The 20,132-nt window shown below is 49.6% G+C and overlaps 1 protein-coding gene across 2 annotated transcripts in view; it reads right to left on the reverse strand.

The window, feature by feature from the left end:
• The window catches only part of LOC148507645 (sialidase-3-like), a 39,146-nt gene extending 22,701 nt beyond the window's left edge, over nucleotides 1-16,445 (reverse strand). Inside the window, exon 1 of one of the 2 annotated variants that reach the window (XM_088445825.1) lies at nucleotides 16,394-16,445. The gene's annotated coding sequence lies outside the window, so the exon portion shown is untranslated. Of the gene's footprint in view, nucleotides 1-4,209; nucleotides 4,380-16,393 lie in introns of those variants that run through there. The other variant, XM_088445824.1, reaches the window with a different exon arrangement.
• Between the last annotated feature and the right edge of the window lie 3,687 nt (nucleotides 16,446-20,132).

Below are 20,132 nucleotides of genomic sequence, written 5' to 3' on the forward strand. Positions count from 1 at the left end.
CCCCTGACTGACGGAGGCAGGTCTCCCGCCCCTGACTGATGGGCGCAGGTCTCCCGCCCCTGACTGACGGGCGCAGGTCTCCCGTCCCTGAATGAGGGGCGCAGGTCTCCCGCCCCTGAATGACGGAGGCAGGTCTCCCGCCCCTGACTGACGGAGGCAGGTCTCCCGCCCCTGACTGACGGGTGCAGGTCTCCCGCCCCTGACTGACGGGCGCAGGTCTCCCGTCCCTGAATGAGGGGCGCAGGTCTCCCGCCCCTGACTGACGGAGGCAGGTCTCCCGCCCCTGACTGACGGAGGCAGGTCCTCCGCCCCTGACTGACGGGCGCAGGTCTCCCGCCCCTGACTGACGGGCGCAGGTCTCCTGCCAATAGAAGCACAGTCATGCCAAACAGCCCTTCTCGATGAGCAAGCTCCTATGCCACTTGGATTGTGCCGAGCGTCTTTTTTTTTGCCTGCAAATGTGTCATAGTACAATTGGATACGACAAACTGCTTCACTGGACTGCACGGATTATTGTGATATGTGACACTAGTACATCTGTGCGTGACTGAGTGCATATGTATAGGGAGTACTTCAATTCAGCCACTGCAGCTCTTCTTCACGGCAAGTCCTGCGCTATATAAATAACTGGTAATAAATAAAATCCCTTCATCTCCATTTTATGACATCCAGCTTACATTAGACTATAAACTGCTATCGACATTGTACTGTATTCTACACGTTCCCTGTTGTTAAAGTCGCACACGTCACATCACCTCCATGACAGGTACAGGTCCCGATATGGCTGGTGTGTGTGGGTGAGTGGTTAATGTGAGCGCCTTGCGCGTTACTGGGTGCCGCATTTCAGTCACCTATCACATACAGCTGCACGGGCGTTACTGGGTGCCGCACCTCAGTCACCTATCACATACAGCCGCATTGGTGTTACTGGGTGCCGCATCTCAGTCACCTATCACATACAGCTACATGGGCGTTACTGGGTGCCGCATCTCAGTCACCTATCACATACAGCTGCACGGGCGTTACTGGGTGCCGCATCTCAGTCACCTATCACATACAGCAGCATGGGTGTTACTGGGTGCCGCATCTCAGTCACCTATCGCAAACAGCTGCATGGGCGTTACTGGGTGCTGCATCTCAGTCACCTATCACATACAGCTGCGTGGGCGTTACTGGGTGCCGCATCTCAGTCACCTATCACATACAGCCGCACGGGCGTTACTGGGTGCCGCATCTCAGTCACCTATCATATACAGCTGCACAGGCGTTACTGGGTGCCGCATCTCAGTAACCTATCACATACAGCTACACGGGCGTTACTGGGTGCCGCATCTCAGTCATCTATCGCATACAGCTGCACAGGCATTACTGGGTGCCGCATCTCAGTCACCTATCACATACAGCCTCACGGGCGTTACTGGGTGCCGCATCTCAGTCACCTATCACATACAGCCGCACGGGCGTTACTGGGTGCCGCATCTCAGTCACCTATCGCATACAGCTGCACGGGCGTTACTGGGTGCCGCATCTCAGTCACCTATCACATACAGCCGCACGGGCGTTACTGGGTGCCGCATCTCAGTCACCTATCATATACAGCTGCACGGGCGTTACTGGGGGCTGCATCTCAGACACCTATCACATACAGCTGCATGGGCGTTACTGGGTGCCGCATCTCAGTCACCTATCACATACAGCTACGTGGGCGTTACTGGGTGTCGCATCTCAGTCACCTATCATATACAGCTGCACAGGAGTTACTGGGTGCCGCATCTCAGACACCTATCGCATACAGCTGCACGGGCGTTACTGGGTGCCGCATCTCAGTCACCTATCACATACAGCTGCACGGGCGTTACTGGGTGCCGCATCTCAGTCACCTATCGCATACAGCTGCACGGGCGTTACTGGGTGCCGCATCTCAGTCACCTATCGCATACAGCTGCACTGGCGTTACTGGGTGCCGCATCTCAGTCACCTATCGCATACAGCTGCACTGGCGTTACTGGGTGCCGCATCTCAGTCACCTATCGCATACAGCTGCACGGGCATTACTGGGTGCCGCATCTTAGTCACCTATCACATACAGCTGCACGGGCGTTACTGGGTGCCGCATCTCAGTCACCTATCCACTCTGATTTGGACTGGTTTCTCCAGATTGTCCTGGCCATTGGGGAGTTATGCCCCGTACAGTATTACACACCCCATTTCGTGCGGCTCGGCCTCCCTGCGCCATGTAGCCACACACCCGTCTCAGTCACTTTCCTGATTCCCTCACAGTAAATCTTGTGCGGTGTGAAACGCGTTGTACAGCGGTGACCGACCTGTTCATGCTGCATTAACAACCCACATACAGGACCACTTGGGGTGCGCTTATATCCCTAGAGACTATGACAGGACCCCTATTGGTGCTGCCTGGCTGAGCGTCATTATTATACTCCTGTATCCAGCGCCTCTGTCCTTATAGATCATACGATTATTGACGGCTTTGTCTGTTTGTAGAGACCATTGTTTTAGGACTGTTTGTTCCCATTTGAAAAGCGCTGCAGAGTATGATGGCGGGATGTGGTGATGAGACCGGCAGCGGTCAGCGCAATCCCGGCAAGGGATGTAACATAGGCGTCGAAATACTGATACCTATGTTAATCGCTACGCCGGAACACCGAGGACGCCCGGCCGAACGAAGGTAAGTTCGGGGTGCCCTTAGCGTTAGCCGCGGGGGAGGGTTAGTGTTAGGGAGTCTAGCGGGGTTAGTGTCAGGTTTGGGGGGGAAGATTAGGGTTAGGCACCACCGGGGGGAGATTAGGTTTAGGTACCCCCCCGGGAGGGTTAGGTTTAGGGTGCGGGAAGGGGGGTTAGGGTTAGGCACCCCTAGGGGGGAGGTTAGGGTTAGGCACTAAGGGGGGAGGTTAGGGTTAGGCACCACTAAGGGAGGCTTAGTGGGGGGACAGGGGAGGGCTAGTAATAGTATACTTACCTACTGTACCCAGTCGGGCTCTCCTCGTGTCGGGCATCTGCTGTCGGGATTTGAACCGGCGGCTAAACAGCCACCGCCAATTCAATCTCATTCCTATGCTGGCACTGTATAAATGTATGTTATTATAATTATTACTATTTATTATGTATTAGTATAACTTATTTAGAAATAATAATAATATTCCCATGAACTACAAGTTACAGTAATACATAAATCCAGCACACAGACATAAGGCATAAAGTGTAACATAACAGGGAACTTGGCCTCATGGTCAGTAAGAAGCTCCATGCTGGGTACACCCTGGCAGATAGATTGGCCGATCAATTGATCAGCCAATATAACGGGTGCCCGTCGGCCAGTGTATACCAGCGATATGCCGTTCACAGACATATGGCGTGGGCCCTGCTGCACAGCTGATGCCCAATAGATCTGCAGATATACCCATCCATCGCGCAGTGTATACGGGCGGTCGTACACTTGCAGCAGTGACAGGGGGAGGGGGTTGCGTCGCTACCCCCGGCCAGCGGGACCTGCGGCCAGGAGAAAAGATGATGGTTGGTCAGTGTGTCATCTGCAGATATATATCTCTCAGGTGTGTACCCAGCTTCAGACTAAACTGGAAGAGGGGGACATAGGCCAACTTTTACCCGGCCCCTCCGCCTCCTTAATCTCCGTCACTGAGGTGCGTTCCGGTTGATGTGCGATGCTGGCCTGTCCCCACATATAACAGTACAAACATAAGGTATAGAAATCGAAATGTTTTCTCATAGCTCTGTAGAGTTTGTATGTTCTCCCAGGGTAAAATAAACTGAGGGTTGTAGCCCCCGGTAGACGTGGTATGCTGGGAGTTGTAGTTCTAGGGCAGCTAGAGTGCCACTGATTGCCTCTACCATAGAGTCCAATGCTATGTTTCCCCTAATAATGTGTTACATTGCATTATCCTGGAAATACAACAGACAACACCCTGTATGGCCGGGTCACTGGGATTGTCCTGTACAGTCTGCCAAAGCTCTGCCCATCGTTTCTTTTCATATAAACCCCATATAGAGGGGTATATCCCCTAATCTCTGTTATGTGAGTGATCCCCCCACTCTGTGCCTTCTCCAGTGCCTCATTACTGCAGCTGACCATCCGATACACCCAATTCCCAGCCATTATAATGTCACTTGTTGCTCTGCTTTGCTACATAATGAAACATTGGCAATTTACAGATATAAGTTACCAGACCCCACCTTATAAAGTTCTGTCACTCTGGAATGGACGGACCTGTTGCTGATATCCTCTGTGGGCTGATGTATTATAGATGACCTTCAGCTGATGCCTGTGCCCTCTCTGGGGTGAGATGGGTGAAGAGCTGGTACTGCTGTCACTGCTCCCCTGAGCTGCCCCTGCTGCTGCTGCTGCCTCTGGCACTAGGGCTATGATGAGGCTGCAGCTGTGGCTGGTGGGATATTTCCCTCTCTGTGTGGGAACCTCCCAAAAGCTGTGAGTCTGTCTATTGGTTGCAGCGTCCTGTAGCCTCTCACTGCCCAGCACAGCTCACACTCCCCGAATTCTCTCTGTATTACATCTGTCTGCTGGCAGCTTCTCTCACTGTCACCCAGCAGCTCTGTTCTGTGTACAGCAGCTATCTCTCTATTGGGGCGTAGTATTGCATTAACTAGAGATGAGCTGTTGGGATTACTTTAGAAAATCCGAACCGCTCTGGACTTGGGGATCCGAGTCCAATCCGAGCCCCGGCTCAGGTGTTCCCACCAGGCCCGGATTTCACATCAAGGCCGAACGTCATTCTCCCGGAGTCGGATTCTCACAGGTTTTGGATTCTATAAAAGTCACCGCGGCCACGACTCTGCGCCATTTCACTCTAGTCACGCTGCCATGTGTGTCCATCTAAGGGGCTGTGCTGCTGTCAGTGTGTCCATCTAATGGGCTGTGCTGCTGTCACTGTGTCCATCTAAGGGGCTGTGCTGCTGTCAGTGTGTCCATCAAATGGGCTGTGCTACTATCAGTGTGTCCATCTAAGGGGCTGTGCTACTATCAGTGTCTCCATCTAAGGGGCTGTGCTACTATCAGTGTCTCCATCTAAGGGGCTGTGCTACTATCAGTGTCTCCATCTAAGGGGCTGTGCTACTATCAGTGTCTCCATCTAAGGGGCTGTGCTACTATCAGTGTCTCCATCTAAGGGGCTGTGCTACTATCAGTGTCTCCATCTAAGGGGCTGTGCTGCTGTCAGTGTGTCCATCTTAGGGGCTGTGCTGCTGTCAGTGTTTCCATCTTAGGGGATGTGTTGCTGTCAGTGTGTCCATCTTAGGGGCTGTGCTGCTCTCATTGTGTCCATCTAAGGGGCTGTGCTGCTGTCAGTGTGTCCATCTAATGCGCTGTGCTGCTGTCAGTGTGTCCATCTAATGCGCTGTGCTGCTGTCAGTGTGTCCATCTAAGGAACTGTGCTGCTGTCAGTGTGTCCATCTAAGGAACTGTGCTGCTGTCAGTGTGTCCATCTAAGGAACTGTGCTGCTGTCAGTGTGTCCATCTAAGGAGCTGTGCTGCTGTCACTGTGTCCATCTAATGCGCTGTGCTGCTGTCACTGTGTCCATCTAATGCGCTGTGCTGCTGTCAGTGTGTCCATCTAATGCGCTGTGCTGCTGTCAGTGTGTCCATCTAAGGAACTGTGCTGCTGTCAGTGTGTCCATCTAAGGAACTGTGCTGCTGTCAGTGTGTCCATCTAAGGGGCTGTGCTGCTGTCAGTGTGTCCATCTAAGGGGCTGTGCTGCTGTCAGTGTGTCCATCTAAGGGGCTGTGCTGCTGTCAGTGTGTCCATCTAAGGGGCTGTGCTGCTGTCAGTGTGCCCATCTAAGGGGCTGTGCTTCTGTCAGTGTCTCCATCTAAGGGGCTGTGCTACTATCAGTGTCTCCATCTAAGGGGCTGTGCTACTATCAGTGTCTCCATCTAAGGGGCTGTGCTACTATCAGTGTCTCCATCTAAGGGGCTGTGCTACTATCAGTGTCTCCATCTAAGGGGCTGTGCTACTATCAGTGTCTCCATCTAAGGGGCTGTGCTGCTGTCAGTGTGTCCATCTTAGGGGCTGTGCTGCTGTCAGTGTATCCACCTAAGGGGCTGTGCTGCTGTCAGTGTGTCCATCTAAGGGGCTGTGCTGCTGTCAGAGTATCTATCAAAGGGGCTGTGCTGCTGTCAGTGTATCTATCTAAGGGGCTGTGCTACTATCAGTGTCTCCATCTAAGGGGCTGTGCTACTATCAGTGTCTCCATCTAAGGGGCTGTGCTACTATCAGTGTGTCCATCTAATGCGCTGTGCTGCTGTCAGTGTGTCCATCTTAGGGGCTGTGCTGCTGTCACTGTGTCCACCTTAGGGGCTGTGCTGCTGTCACTGTATCCACCTAAGGGGCTGTGCTGCCGTCAGTGTGTCCACCTAAGGGGCTGTGCTGCTGTCAGTGTATCTATCAAAGGGGCTGTGCTGCTGTCAGTGTGTCCATCTTAGGGGCTGTGCTGCTGTCAGTGTGTCCATCTAAGGAACTGTGCTGCTGTCAGTGTGTCCATCTAAGGAACTGTGCTGCTGTCAGTGTGTCCATCTAAGGAACTGTGCTGCTGTCAGTGTGTCCATCTAAGGAACTGTGCTGCTGTCAGTGTGTCCATCTAAGGAACTGTGCTGCTGTCAGTGTGTCCATCTAAGGAACTGTGCTGCTGTCAGTGTGTCCATCTAAGGAACTGTGCTGCTGTCAGTGTGTCCATCTAATGCGCTGTGCTGCTGTCACTGTGTTCATCTAAGGGGCTGTGCTGCTGTCAGTGTGCCCATCTAGGGGGCTGTGCTGCTGTCAGTGTGTCCATCTAAGGGGCTGTGCTGCTGTTAGTGTGTCCATCTAAGGGGCTGTGCTGCTGTCAGTGTGTCCATCTAAGGGGCTGTGCTGCTGTCAGTGTGTCCATCTAAGGGGCTGTGCTGCTGTCACTGTGTCCATCTAAGGGGCTGTGCTGCTGTCAGTGTGTCCATCTTAGGGGCTGTGCTGCTGACCACCTTCAGGCCGCCGATGACACCCCGGCAGGCGGTACTGAAATGCAGGTCGGACGCGGACGTAGACTCACTCCTGGATCCTGCAAGGGATTGGAAACGCACTACGTTGGGATGACCCCCATTAGGGTCAGTGTGGGTGGGTAATCATTGGCACTTATGCTCTCAGGCTTGGTTACTCTTTAGTGAAAACCACCAGGGTGCGACCTCAACAAAAAATCCCGAAAAAAAAAAAAAAAAGATTTACTCACTAAATGCACTCGTCACTAAACGCATCGCTGGATGGATGGGTACAATCTCAGTTCCTGCCAATAAACACAGCCCACCCACATGGCTGCAATACACTTTTTCCCTAGCGTGTGACACCCGCCATAACCTGACTACTCCCACAAACATATATCAGGGCCCTGACTCTAGCTAAAAGGTGAACAGCAGCAATCCAGGCTGGGCGTGATTACACATAACACACTACTCCTACTGCGCTCCCCAACAATGCTTTTACCTGGACAGTACGGTAACATACAAATAAGGCAACATCCAGTTACAGAACCAGATCATACACACAAGCAGGTATGTTACTTTAGCTTTCCTTTAATGGGGGCCTGACTGACGGGGGATGCAATGACTTGGTGACAAGGTTATATACCACAGGCCTTTCTTACTAGTGAGACCTACGCACTAACCGAGTCCTCTTACACAAACTATAGGGCCTAATGCCCACTGCACCTCGGGTCTGGTGCCCGCCTATCCAATGGGGTCTTTTTCCCAATACTATAGGGCCTAATGCTCTATGCAACCTCAGGCCTACTGCCCACCTATAATGGCCAGTCACAATCCTAAATAGGGCCTAATGCTTTCTGCAGCCTCAGACCTAATGCCCACCTAAGCTGTGGTGCCTGTGGCACAGTAGGCACGCTCCCAAACCCAAGGGCTTCCTGTAGTCTTCTCCTCCAGTGTGGCTGATGTCTTCAATTGCACCTCCTGGGGAATGGTGCTCTGCTAGCCAGAGTGGACTCTTTACAGATCTCTGCACCAAGGAATCTCTTTCTGTCATGTCATACTTTCTCACTTCTGCCAGGTTCTCCTCTACCTCCTTGGTAGTTTGTACATTCTTCACCTCAGCTCTCTTCACATGCTCCTGCACCAAGGGTTCTACTCCCGCCATGGCATACGTTCTTACTTCCGCCGGCTTCTCCTCTACTGCCTCGTCTGCAATCATCTGGACGTCAGCCCAGGTACAATCTGAGAACTCATGCTGGGGGTCTCCACTGCTTTCACACCTAAGCTCTACTTCCTCCTGGCTCCATTCTTCATCTTCATCCCACTGACAATTATTCTGCTCATGGACGAAGGCTCCACAAAGAAAACACAGAGGCTTTTTTTCACCTGGTTTTTGCACTGGCCACATTACCATCTGTAGCGTTTGCACTCCCTTCATCTCGATCGCTCTGACCTCTTAATTCTGCTGCCAATTTTGTCGTTAGGGCATTTACTGTACGAATATCCGGTCCCTATCCCATGGGCGCTCCGAGAGCTCATGCCCGAAGATTTGTCAGAACTCGCAGGGCTCCTTCTTCACTTGGGCTTTCCCATCATGCTCTACTGCCAGTAAACCTTGAACCCTCTTCCTCTCACCCTCTTCCATCCATGGACACTCTAAGACCCCGTGCCCAAGGATTTGACAGATCTCACACCTGAGTTCTTTCTCAACATATCTTTGCGCCGCTTGTTGGTGAGGAGCTTGCACATTTTTTATCTCATCCTCCCTGGCCTCTTCTCTCTCACTTGCCTTTTGGACCTCCATGATCCTCAGGTTCTCTTGCCATGGACACTTTGAGACTTTTTGGACCTTATTCAGAGGCGGCCGTACAGTCTACGACCGCACGGCCGCCTCAATGTTTGGCCAGTACGCATGCGTGAGACCCGCTATGACCGACAGCGCTGGTCGTAGCGGGTCTCTTTCCAAAGGGGGCGAGCTGTCGATGTTGACTGACAGCTCGCCCCGTTTGGAAGGCGGGCCGGGGGGGTGGCAGCCCAAACGGAGGCATTCCCATGGGAACGCCTGCCGTTTGGGGGAGGCCCCACTGACTTCACTAGTGATGTCAGTGGAGAGCTTCCGGCTCTGACAGAGCCAGAAGCTCTCCGGGGCTTACGACAAGTGAGCCCCGATGGTCGCGATGGTCTATGACCATCGCGACCATCACCCGAGCGGTCGTTAGAGCTGTGGGTGTAAACCCACAGCCTAACGACCGAAACAGAGGCGGGCGGTCAGGATGCAAGTGGCCGCCCAGTTTCTGAGCGACCGCTTGCATCCTCCAACCGCCTCTGAATGAGGCCCTTTATGCCTAGGGTATTCACACAGCACATACCAGAACTCTAATTCTGCTTTGGGTCACTCTCGGACAAAGTGTCCCATCTGCTCACACTTCCAACACCATGGTTGCTTCCACTGCCTTTGTTTTCTTATGGCCTTTGTTTGAATGCTGGAAATTTACCTGTACAAACCGGGCCAGGTCAGCTGATGAATACACCAACAACTGTCTGCTAACTTCAAGTTTTCAGGGTCTCACTGCTTCTGTGGTCCCGGGAGTGGGGTGGCAGTTCCAGATGTGGGTCACCATGCCCTTGGCCTTCATACTGTCCGTTATCCTTATCTTGCCAAATGTGGAGGGGTGGCTGTAGGAGTGATATTGCCTGGTACAGTTCAGGTGTAGTCGGGCACTTACCGTATGCCACTCGCTCCCACCTTCGGAACGCCGATGGTGTTTCAGTCGGCGATGCTGAAACACAGGTGGGACGCAGACGTGGACTCACTCTTGGACCCTGCAAGGGAAGGGAAAACACATTGCATCGGGGTGATCCCCACTGGGATTAAAAATAATATTACTTCTGTACCCGCCACTACCAAGTGCTATTGGCTGGAGCCAGGAGGGGGGTCCCATATATTATTTGGTGCCAACTGACTTGGGCTGGTGGAATGATGGTTAGAGACCCACAAACTGCAGGTCTCCCCTTTATGGTTCCACTAGCCCTGGCTGGTCAAGCCTAGTGCTGATAAAGGAAAAATCAGGGGGGAACCCACACATCACCCTCCTCACCCTGATTTTTCCCAAACCAGCATAGGAACAAGCACTAGGGCTGGTTAAGCTTAGAGGTGGGGAACATACTCTATTATTATTATTATTATATTACAATTTTTAATTTTCCCAATTTCCAAAATGATCTGCAACATATTTCAAAGCAGTGTGCGACAATTGCTGAGTGAAGATGCACTCCCTATGGACATATTGATGTATGACAATTGCTGAGTGAAGAAGCACTCCCTATGGACATATTGATGTGCGACAATTGCTGAGTGAAGAAGCACTCCCTATGGACATATTGATGTGTGACAATTGCTGAGTGAAGAAGTACCCCCTATGGACATATTGATGTGTGACAATGTCTGAGTGAAGAAGTACTCCCTATGGACATATTGATGTGTGACAATTGCTAAGTGAAGAAGCACCCCTTATGGACATATTGATGTGTGACAATTGCTGAGTGAAGAAGCACTCCCTATGGACATATTGATGTGTGACAATTGCTGAGTGAAGAAGCACTCCCTATGGACATGTTGATGTGTGACAATTGAAGAAGCACTCCCTATGGACATGTTGATGTGTGACAGTTGCTGAGTGAAGAAGCGCTCCCTATGGACATATTGATGTGTGACAATTGCTGAGTGAAGAAGCACTCCCTATGGACATGCTGATGTGTGACAATTGCTGAGTGAAGAAGCATTCCCTATGGACATATTGATGTGTGACAATTGCTAAGTGAAGAAGTACCCCCTAAGGACATATTGATGTGTGACAATTGCTGAGTGAAGAAGTACTCCCTATGGACATATTGATGTGTGACAATTGCTGAGTGAAGAAGTACCCCCTATGGACATATTGATGTGTGACAATTTCTGATTGAAGAAGCACTCCCTATGGACATACTGATGTGTGACAATTGCTGAGTGAAGAAGCGCTCCCTATGGACATGTTGATGTGTGACAGTTGCTGAGTGAAGAAGCACTCCCTATGGACATATTGATGTGTGACAATTGCTGAGTGAAGAAGCACTCCCTATGGACATATTGATGTGTGACAATTGCTGAGTGAAGAAGCACTCCCTATGGACATATTGATGTGTGACAATTGCTGAGGGAAGAAGCACTCCCTATGGACATATTGATGTGTGACAATTGCTGAGTGAAGAAGCACTCCCTATGGACATATTGATGTGTGACAATTGCTGAGTGAAGAAGCGCTCCCTATGGACATATTGATGTGTGACAATTTCTGAGTGAAGAAGCGCTCCCTATGGACATATTGATGTGTGACAATTTCTGAGTGAAGAAGCGCTCCCTATGGACATATTGATGTGCGACAATTTCTGAGTGAAGAAGCACTCCCTATGGACATATTGATGTGTGACAATTGCTGAGTGAAGAAGTGCTCCCTATGGACATATTGATGTGTGACAATTGCTGAGTGAAGAAGTGCTCCCTATGGACATATTGATGTGTGACAATTGCTGAGGGAAGAAGCACTCCCTATGGACATATTGATGTGTGACAATTGCTGAGTGAAGAAGCACTCCCTATGGACATATTGATGTGTGACAATTGCTGAGTGAAGAAGCGCTCCCTATGGACATGTTGATGTGTGACAATTGCTGAGTGAAAAAGCGCTCCCTATGGACATGTTGATGTGCGACTATTTCTGAGTGAAGAAGCACTCCCTATGGACATATTGATGTGCCACAATTTCTGAGTGAAGAAGCACTCCCTATGGACATATTGATGTGTGACAATTTCTGAGTGAAGAAGCGCTCCCTATGGACATATTGATGTGCGACAATTTCTGAGTGAAGAAGCACTCCCTATGGACATATTGATGTGTGACAATTGCTGAGTGAAGAAGTGCTCTCTATGGACATATTGATGTGTGACAATTTCTGAGTGAAGTGCTCCCTATGGACATATTGATGTGTGACAATTGCTGAGTGAAGAAGTGCTCCCTATGGACATATTGATGTGTGACAATTGCTGAGTGAAGAAGCACTCCCTATGGACATATTGATGTGTGACAATTGCTGTGTGAAGAAGCGCTCCCTATGGACATATTGATGTGTGACAATGAGTGAAGAAGTACTCCCTATGGACATGTTGATGTGTGACAATTGCTGAGTGAAGAAGCGCTCCCTATGGACATATTGATGTGTGACAATTTCTGAGTGAAGAAGCACTCCCTATGGACATATTGATGTGTGACAATTGCTGAGTGAAGAAACGCTCCCTATGGACATATTGATGTGTGACATTTTGTTAAAGTTTTGCGAGTGTGCCGGCCGCTCCCACGCCCTGACCAACCAGCGCAGCCTATTTAATTGCTATGGAGAGTGTCCCTGAGTGACCTCTCAGTTGAGGCGGGGGCCCAAAAGGGACAAGTTGCATCATCTGAATTGTTTGGTTTTCTTTGCCAAGAACCCATGAAATGTCTGCAGGGACCAAAGAAGACCTTTCTCCCTTGAAGAGCAATAAAGGGGGGATCACATCATCATGTCCCACTAAACAAAGCCGCAAGTCCAGGAATAGTAAAGTGAGGGTTTCAAAATGGCCTGATTCAGTACAAAATGGCATCATCATTAAGCCGCCCCCGATCCACCCACTTTGGTCGGTAAGGGGGGGCCTCTGAGAGACTTGCCTACTTTTCTGGGCACCTGGTAGCACAACCGGAGATTCGGAAGTCTCTCGGCTGTTACAGGACAGTCGGTAAGTATGATTTTTTTTTAATATAACACCATCAAGTTACGCAGCGCTGTACAGAGATTATTTAATGTTTTCTGAGTGTGGAAGGAAACTGAAACACCTGGAGGAAATCCACAAACCAGTGTGGGAGAACATATAAACTCTACACAGATATTGAACTGCTCAGGACTCATGACCCTGCGCTGTGTTTTATATTTTAAAAATATTTAAAATACATGTAAATATTAGTTTCAATTTTAAATGCAGCCATCTATATTCTGTACAAAACATTCACCGCGATAAACATTGGTACATAAAATATCACCTATCTAATTACTTGTATTCCCTTCTATTACATCTGTGCAGATCGGTCCTGAGCCCCGGTGCTCGCCTCCGCAATGTTCATCGGTCATACCTCTTGAAATTTCGAAAAGCAGGACACGGAGGCACTTCTCCTGTAAGCGGCAGCATGGATGTGTCACTGTAGGGGTGTCTTCACATCATAATTGGCATGATGCTTCCTTGCTGGGGGCATGTCTGGCGTTTTTGAATAGCTAAGCCGTCCCCAACCCCTTCTCCAAAAAACACCCTTGAAATGATTTAGTAGCTTCCTATAGTGACTGGGGACATAACTCCCGACTTCCAGCACAAAAACATCAAAACAAATGTCCTGATTATGGGGCAGTTGAGACATACGAATCATTCATGTATATCAATTTGGTAACCGTGCTCCCCACATGCTCAGGTACATCTATTAAATACCCCAATCACATTATTTTTAGTTGTACATTAGGTGGTAGGTAAATAAAAAGTTGCTAAAATAAATATATATATATTAATACGAACACAACTAATTCTCATAAAAAGCCGCCACTTTCCTGAATGCTGTCAGTGGTCCAACAAGGACACAGTATGAGCCTGCAAAGTAGTAACCAATGGTCAGTATGTTACCTAAATATATCATGAATCCTATGGGAGCGATGGAACAAGACGTCACGGAGTTTGGTGAGATATACAAGATGATATTTATTTTTATAACAATTGCAGGATGCACCAGGCAATTGTACAGGTGTCTTGTAATAATGTCAGGGTGCACCAGGTATCTGACAATCTAGGTGCACCAGGTAATTGTACTGGAGTCTTGTAATAATGGCAGGGTGCACCAGGTATCTGACAATCTAGGTGCACCAGGTAATTGTACTGGAGTCTTGTAATAATGGCAGGGTGCACCAGGCAATTGTACAGGTGTCTTGTAATAATGGCAGGATGCACCAGGTATCTGACAATCTAGGTGCACCAGGCAATTGTACAGGTGTCTTGTAATAATGTCAGGGTGCACCAGGTATCTGACAATCTAGGTGCACCAGGTAATTGTACTGGAGTCTTGTAATAATGGCAGGGTGCACCAGGCAATTGTACAGGTGTCTTGTAATAATGGCAGGATGCACCAGGTATCTGACAATCTAGGTGCACCAGGTAATTGTACTGGAGTCTTGTAATAATGGCAGGGTGCACCAGGCAATTGTACAGGTGTCTTGTAATAATGGCAGGGTGCACCAGGTAATTGTACTGGAGTCTTGTAATAATGGCAGGCTGCACCAGGCAATTGTACAGGTGTCTTGTAATAATGGCAGGGTGCACCAGGCAATTGTACAGGTGTCTTGTAATAATGGCAGGGAGCACCAGGCAATTGTACAGGTGTCTTGTAATAATGGCAGGGTGCACCAGGCAATTGTACAGGTGTCTTGTAATAATGGCAGGATGCACCAGGTATCTGACAATCTAGGTGCACCAGGTAATTGTACTGGAGTCTTGTAATAATGGCAGGCTGCACCAGGCAATTGTACAGGTGTCTTGTAATATTGGCAGGCTGCACCAGGCAATTGTACAGGTGTCTTGTAATAATGGCAGGGTGCACCAGGCAATTGTACAGGTGTCTTGTAATAATGGCAGGGTGCACCAGGCAATTGTACAGGTGTCTTGTAATAATGGCAGGGAGCACCAGGCAATTGTACAGGTGTCTTGTAATAATGGCAGGATGCACCAGGTATCTGACAATCTAGGTGCACCAGGTAATTGTACTGGAGTCTTGTAATAATGGCAGGGTGCACCAGGCAATTGTACAGGTGTCTTGTAATATTGGCAGGCTGCACCAGGCAATTGTACAGGTGTCTTGTAATAATGGCAGGCTGTACCAGGCATTTGTACAGGTGTCTTGTAATAATGGCAGGGTGCACCAGGCAATTGTACAGGTGTCTTGTAATAATGGCAGGCTGCACCAGGTAATTGTACAGGTGTCTTGTAATAATGGCAGGCTGCACCAGGCAATTGTACAGGTGTCTTGTAATAATGGCAGGGTGCACCAGGCAATTGTACAGGTGTCTTGTAATAATGGCAGGGTGCACCAGGCAATTGTACAGGTGTCTTGTAATAATGGCAGGCTGCACCAGGCAATTGTACAGGTGTCTTGTAATATTGGCAGGCTGCACCAGGTAATTGTACAGGTGTCTTGTAATAATGGCAGGGTGCACCAGGTAATTGTACAGGTGTCTTGTAATAATGGCAGGGTGCACCAGGCAATTGTACAGGTGTCTTGTAATAATGGCAGGGTGCACCAGGTATCTGACAATCTAGGTGCACCAGGTAATTGTACTGGAGTCTTGTAATAATGGCAGGGTGCACCAGTCAATTGTACAGGTGTCTTGTAATAATGGCAGGGTGCACCAGGCAATTGTACAGGTGTCTTGTAATAATGGCAGGGTGCACCAGGTAATTATACAGGTGTCTTGTAATAATGGCAGGCTGCACCAGGCAATTGTACAGGTGTCTTGTAATATTGGCAGGCTGCACCAGGTAATTGTGCAGGTGTCTTGTAATAATGGCAGGCTGCACCAGGTAATTGTACAGGTGTCTTGTAATAATGGCAGGGTGCACCAGGTAATTGTACAGGTGTCTTGTAATAATGGCAGGGTGCACCAGGCAATTGTACAGGTGTCTTGTAATAATGGCAGGCTGCACCAGGTAATTGTACAGGTGTCTTGTAATAATGGCAGGGTGCACCAGGCAATTGTACAGGTGTCTTGTAATAATGGCAGGGTGCACCAGGCAATATTACAGGTGTCTTGTAATAATGTCAGGGTCCCCACCGGGAACCCTAAACCAAACCCGCCCCCCCACGGCTATCCGCGCTCGGCGACCGGCGTCCCTTCGATCGTGATGCCAGGTGTCGGGCTCCCAGCGTATGTCTAAAGACAGGCATCGGCATATCGACGCCTGCCTTTAGACCCTTGCCCGCGATATGACAGTCGGGAAGCCGGCTGTCGGGATTAGGTCCACCAGGCAATGCAGGATTACTCAGAAGGCTTATAATAATGGCAGGCTGCACCTGGCAATGCAGGATTACACAGAAGGCTTATAATAATGGCAGCCTGCACCAGGTAATGCAGGATTACACAGAAGGTTTGTAGTACACTTTGAGATGCGTATTTACTTAGAACTGAAAACAGGTAACTGGCAGGTAATAATTCAGAGTTCAGAATGGTCACAATGTCAGAAGCAGATAAAGTTCTGGACAACTGAATATAAAACAAAAGGATGATGGTAATAATAATAACCTGATGACTGGTCAGAAGTTCCCTCTGGCAGGCTCAAGAAACACAGGACAGGAGTTCATCACAAAACAGGAATCCAGAAACACTGATGCCCCAGCAATAAGTGCTGGAATCAGCCAGGTTCCAGAACTGCACTTCACATAACAAGAGGTCTGGCGACCCCTGGTGGTGGGAAATCATAACAAATTATAATGCTGTATCCACAGCCAGAGGCTCTGACACAGCGTAAGGGTGCCCACACACATAGCGATTTTTTTTCCCAATCTGGCCGATTCCGACACATTGGAACGACAGATCAGGTAAAAAATGCCCAAATCGTGAGTACCTACTCACAATGCGATGCACGCCCCCGCAGGTCCCACATCGCATCTTCAGATCTGCCGTGCAGTACGGGAGATCTGACAATCTAGGAAACAAAGCACTACAAAAAAGTCTGCATGCAGGAAAGATCGTATGAAGATTGGACAGCATATCGTGTGCTAATCGTGTGCATATCGTGTGCTGATCGTGTGCATATCATGTGCTGATCCTGTGCTGATGGTGTGCATATCGTGTGCTGATCCTGTGCTGATGGTGTGCATATCATGTGCTGATCCTGTGCTAATGGTGTGCATATCGTGTGCTGATCCTGTGCTGATGGTGTGCATATCATGTGCTGATGGTGTGCATATCGTCTGCTGATCCTGTGCTGATGGTGTGCATATCGTGTGCTGATCCTGTGCTGATGGTGTGCATATCGTGTGCTGATCCTGTGCTGATGGTGTGCATATCATGTGCTGATCCTGTGCTAATCGTGTGCATATCGTGTGCTGATCGTGTGCTAATCGTGTGCTAATCGTGTGCATATCATGTGCTGATCGTGTGCTGATCCTGTGCTGATCCTGTGCTGATACTGTGCTGATGGTGTGCATATCATGTGCTGATCCTGTGCTAATCGTGTGCATATCGTGTGCTGATCGTGTGCTAATCGTGTGCATATCATGTGCTGATCGTGTGCTGATCCTGTGCTGATCCTGTGCTGATGGTGTGCTGATCCTGTGCTGATGGTGTGCATATCGTGTGCTGATCGTGTGCTGATCCTGTGCTGATGGTGTGCATATCGTGTGCTGATCGTGTGCTGATCCTGTGCTGATGGTGTGCATATCGTGTGCTGATCCTGTGCTGATGGTGTGCATATCGTGTGCTGATCCTGTGCTGATGGTGTGCATATCGTGTGCTGATCCTGTGCTGATGGTGTGCATATCGTGTGCTGATCCTGTGCTGATGGTGTGCATATCATGTGCTGATCCTGTGCTGATGGTGTGCTGATCCTGTGCTAATCGTGTGCTGATCCTGTGCTGATGGTGTGCATATCGTGTGCTGATCGTGTGCTGATCCTGTGCTGATGGTGTGCATATCGTGTGCTGATCGTGTGCTGATCCTGTGCTGATGGTGTGCATATCGTGTGCTGATCCTGTGCTGATGGTGTGCATATCGTGTGCTGATCCTGTGCTGATGGTGTGCATATCGTGTGCTGATCCTGTGCTGATGGTGTGCATATCGTGTGCTGATCCTGTGCTGATGGTGTGCATATCGTGTGCTGATCGTGTGCTGATCCTGTGCTGATGGTGTGCATATCGTGTGCTGATACTGTGCTGATGGTGTGCATATCGTGTGCTGATCCTGTGCTGATGGTGTGCATATCGCGTGCTGATCCTGTGCTGATGGTGTGCATATCGTGTGCTGATCGTGTGCTGAGATGCCGGGGAGAATTTCAAGGGAAATCGGACACATCGTCGGATCGTAACTATATCGGTATTTGTGTGGGCACCCTAAAAGTGGAAGCAGCAAAGTGTTACATATTCCTCTCATATTACAATGTAAAACTCAATGATTGGACCCATACGCACAGTTATGGCAGCCAGACTTCACTCAGGAATCGCTTGCTTCAGCGCACGCTATGAGGCCTCATAGGGCATCGCAGTGGATAATTTATGCACTCCCCTGCAACGGCGTTGAAACGCACTGGCACACCTGCGTTCAGCCGACCCCCCCCCGTCACCACCCACAAACACCACTTCCTGTCAGTCACTCTGCAATGGGTCTGCGTAGCCTCTAAGATCGCAGTCCCGATCGCAATGCTGCGATGCAGACGCATGCGCGAAACGCAACAATTGGTCGATTGCATGTGTATTAGCAACTGCTATCCTTGCTGAATCAGGTCCAGAGATGGCAATTCTGCTTACTCTCCCTCACGGAACTACAGTATGTGCACCTGCCCCATTGCAGCCCAGTTACAATCTTCCAGTCTCTCCTCTGCATGGCCCATAGATGACTACGCTCGGATGCATAGTGCGGATATACACTCAGCAAACCGACTTTCACCTCTGCAACAGCCCCTGTAAGGAAGCACAGGTATCATACAGAGGATATCGGCCACTGGAAGGATGCACAGGTATCATACAGAGGATATCAGCCCCTGTAAGGATGCACAGGTATCATACAGAAGATATCAGCCCCTGTAAGGATGCACAGGTATCATACAGAGGATATCAGCCCCTGTAAGGATGCACAGGTATCATACAGAAGATATCAGCCCCTGTAAGGATGCACAGGTATCATACAGAGGATATCAGCCCCTGGAAGGATGCACAGGTATCATACAGAGGATATCAGCCCCTGTAAGGAAGCACAGGTATCATACAGAGGATATCAGCCCCTGTAAGGATGCTCAGGTATCATACAGAGGATATCGGCCCCTGTAAGGATGCACAGGTATCATACAGAGGCTATCGGCCCCTGTAAGGATGCACAGGTATCATACAGAGGCTATCGCCCACTGTAAGGATGCACAGGTATCATACAGAGGATATCGGCCCCTGTAAGGATGCTCAGGTATCATACAGAGGATATCGGCCCCTGTAAGGATGCACAGGTATCATACAGAGGCTATCGGCCCCTGTAAGGATGCACAGGTATCATACAGAGGCTATCGCCCACTGTAAGGATGCACAGGTATCATACAGAGGATATCGGCCCCTGTAAGGAAGCAAAGGTATCATACAGAGGATATCGGCCCCTGTAAGGAAGCAAAGGTATCATACAGAGGATATCGGCCCCTGTAAGGATGCACAGGTATCATACAGAGGATATCGGCCCCTGTAAGGATGCACACGTATCATACAGAGGCTATCGGCCCCTGTAAGGATGCACACGTATCATACAGAGGCTATCGGCCCCTGTAAGGATGCACAGGTATCATACAGAGGCTATCGGCCCCTGTAAGGATGCACAGGTATCATACAGAGGCTATCGGCCACTGTAAGGATGCACAGGTATCATACAGAGGATATCGGCCCCTGTAAGGATGCACAGGTATCATACAGAGGATATCGGCCCCTGTAAGGATGCACAGGTATCATACAGAGGATATCGGCCCCTGTAAGGATGCACAGGTATCATACAGAGGATATCGGCCCCTGTAAGGATGCACAGGTATCATACAGAGGCTATCGGCCCCTGTAAGGATGCACAGGTATCATACAGAGGCTATCGGCCCCTGTAAGGATGCACAGGTATCATACAGAGGATATCGGCCACTGTAAGGATGCACAGGTATCATACAGAGGATATCGGCCCCTGTTAGGATGCACAGGTATCATACAGAGGATATCGGCCCCTGTAAGGATGCACAGGTATCATACAGAGGATATCGGCCCCTGTTAGGATGCACAGGTATCATACAGAGGATATCGGCCTCTGT

Source organism: Taudactylus pleione, unplaced genomic scaffold (assembly GCF_031769625.1).
Source record: "Taudactylus pleione unplaced genomic scaffold, aTauple2 ptg000390l, whole genome shotgun sequence".
NCBI classification, from domain to species: Eukaryota; Metazoa; Chordata; class Amphibia; order Anura; family Myobatrachidae; genus Taudactylus; species Taudactylus pleione.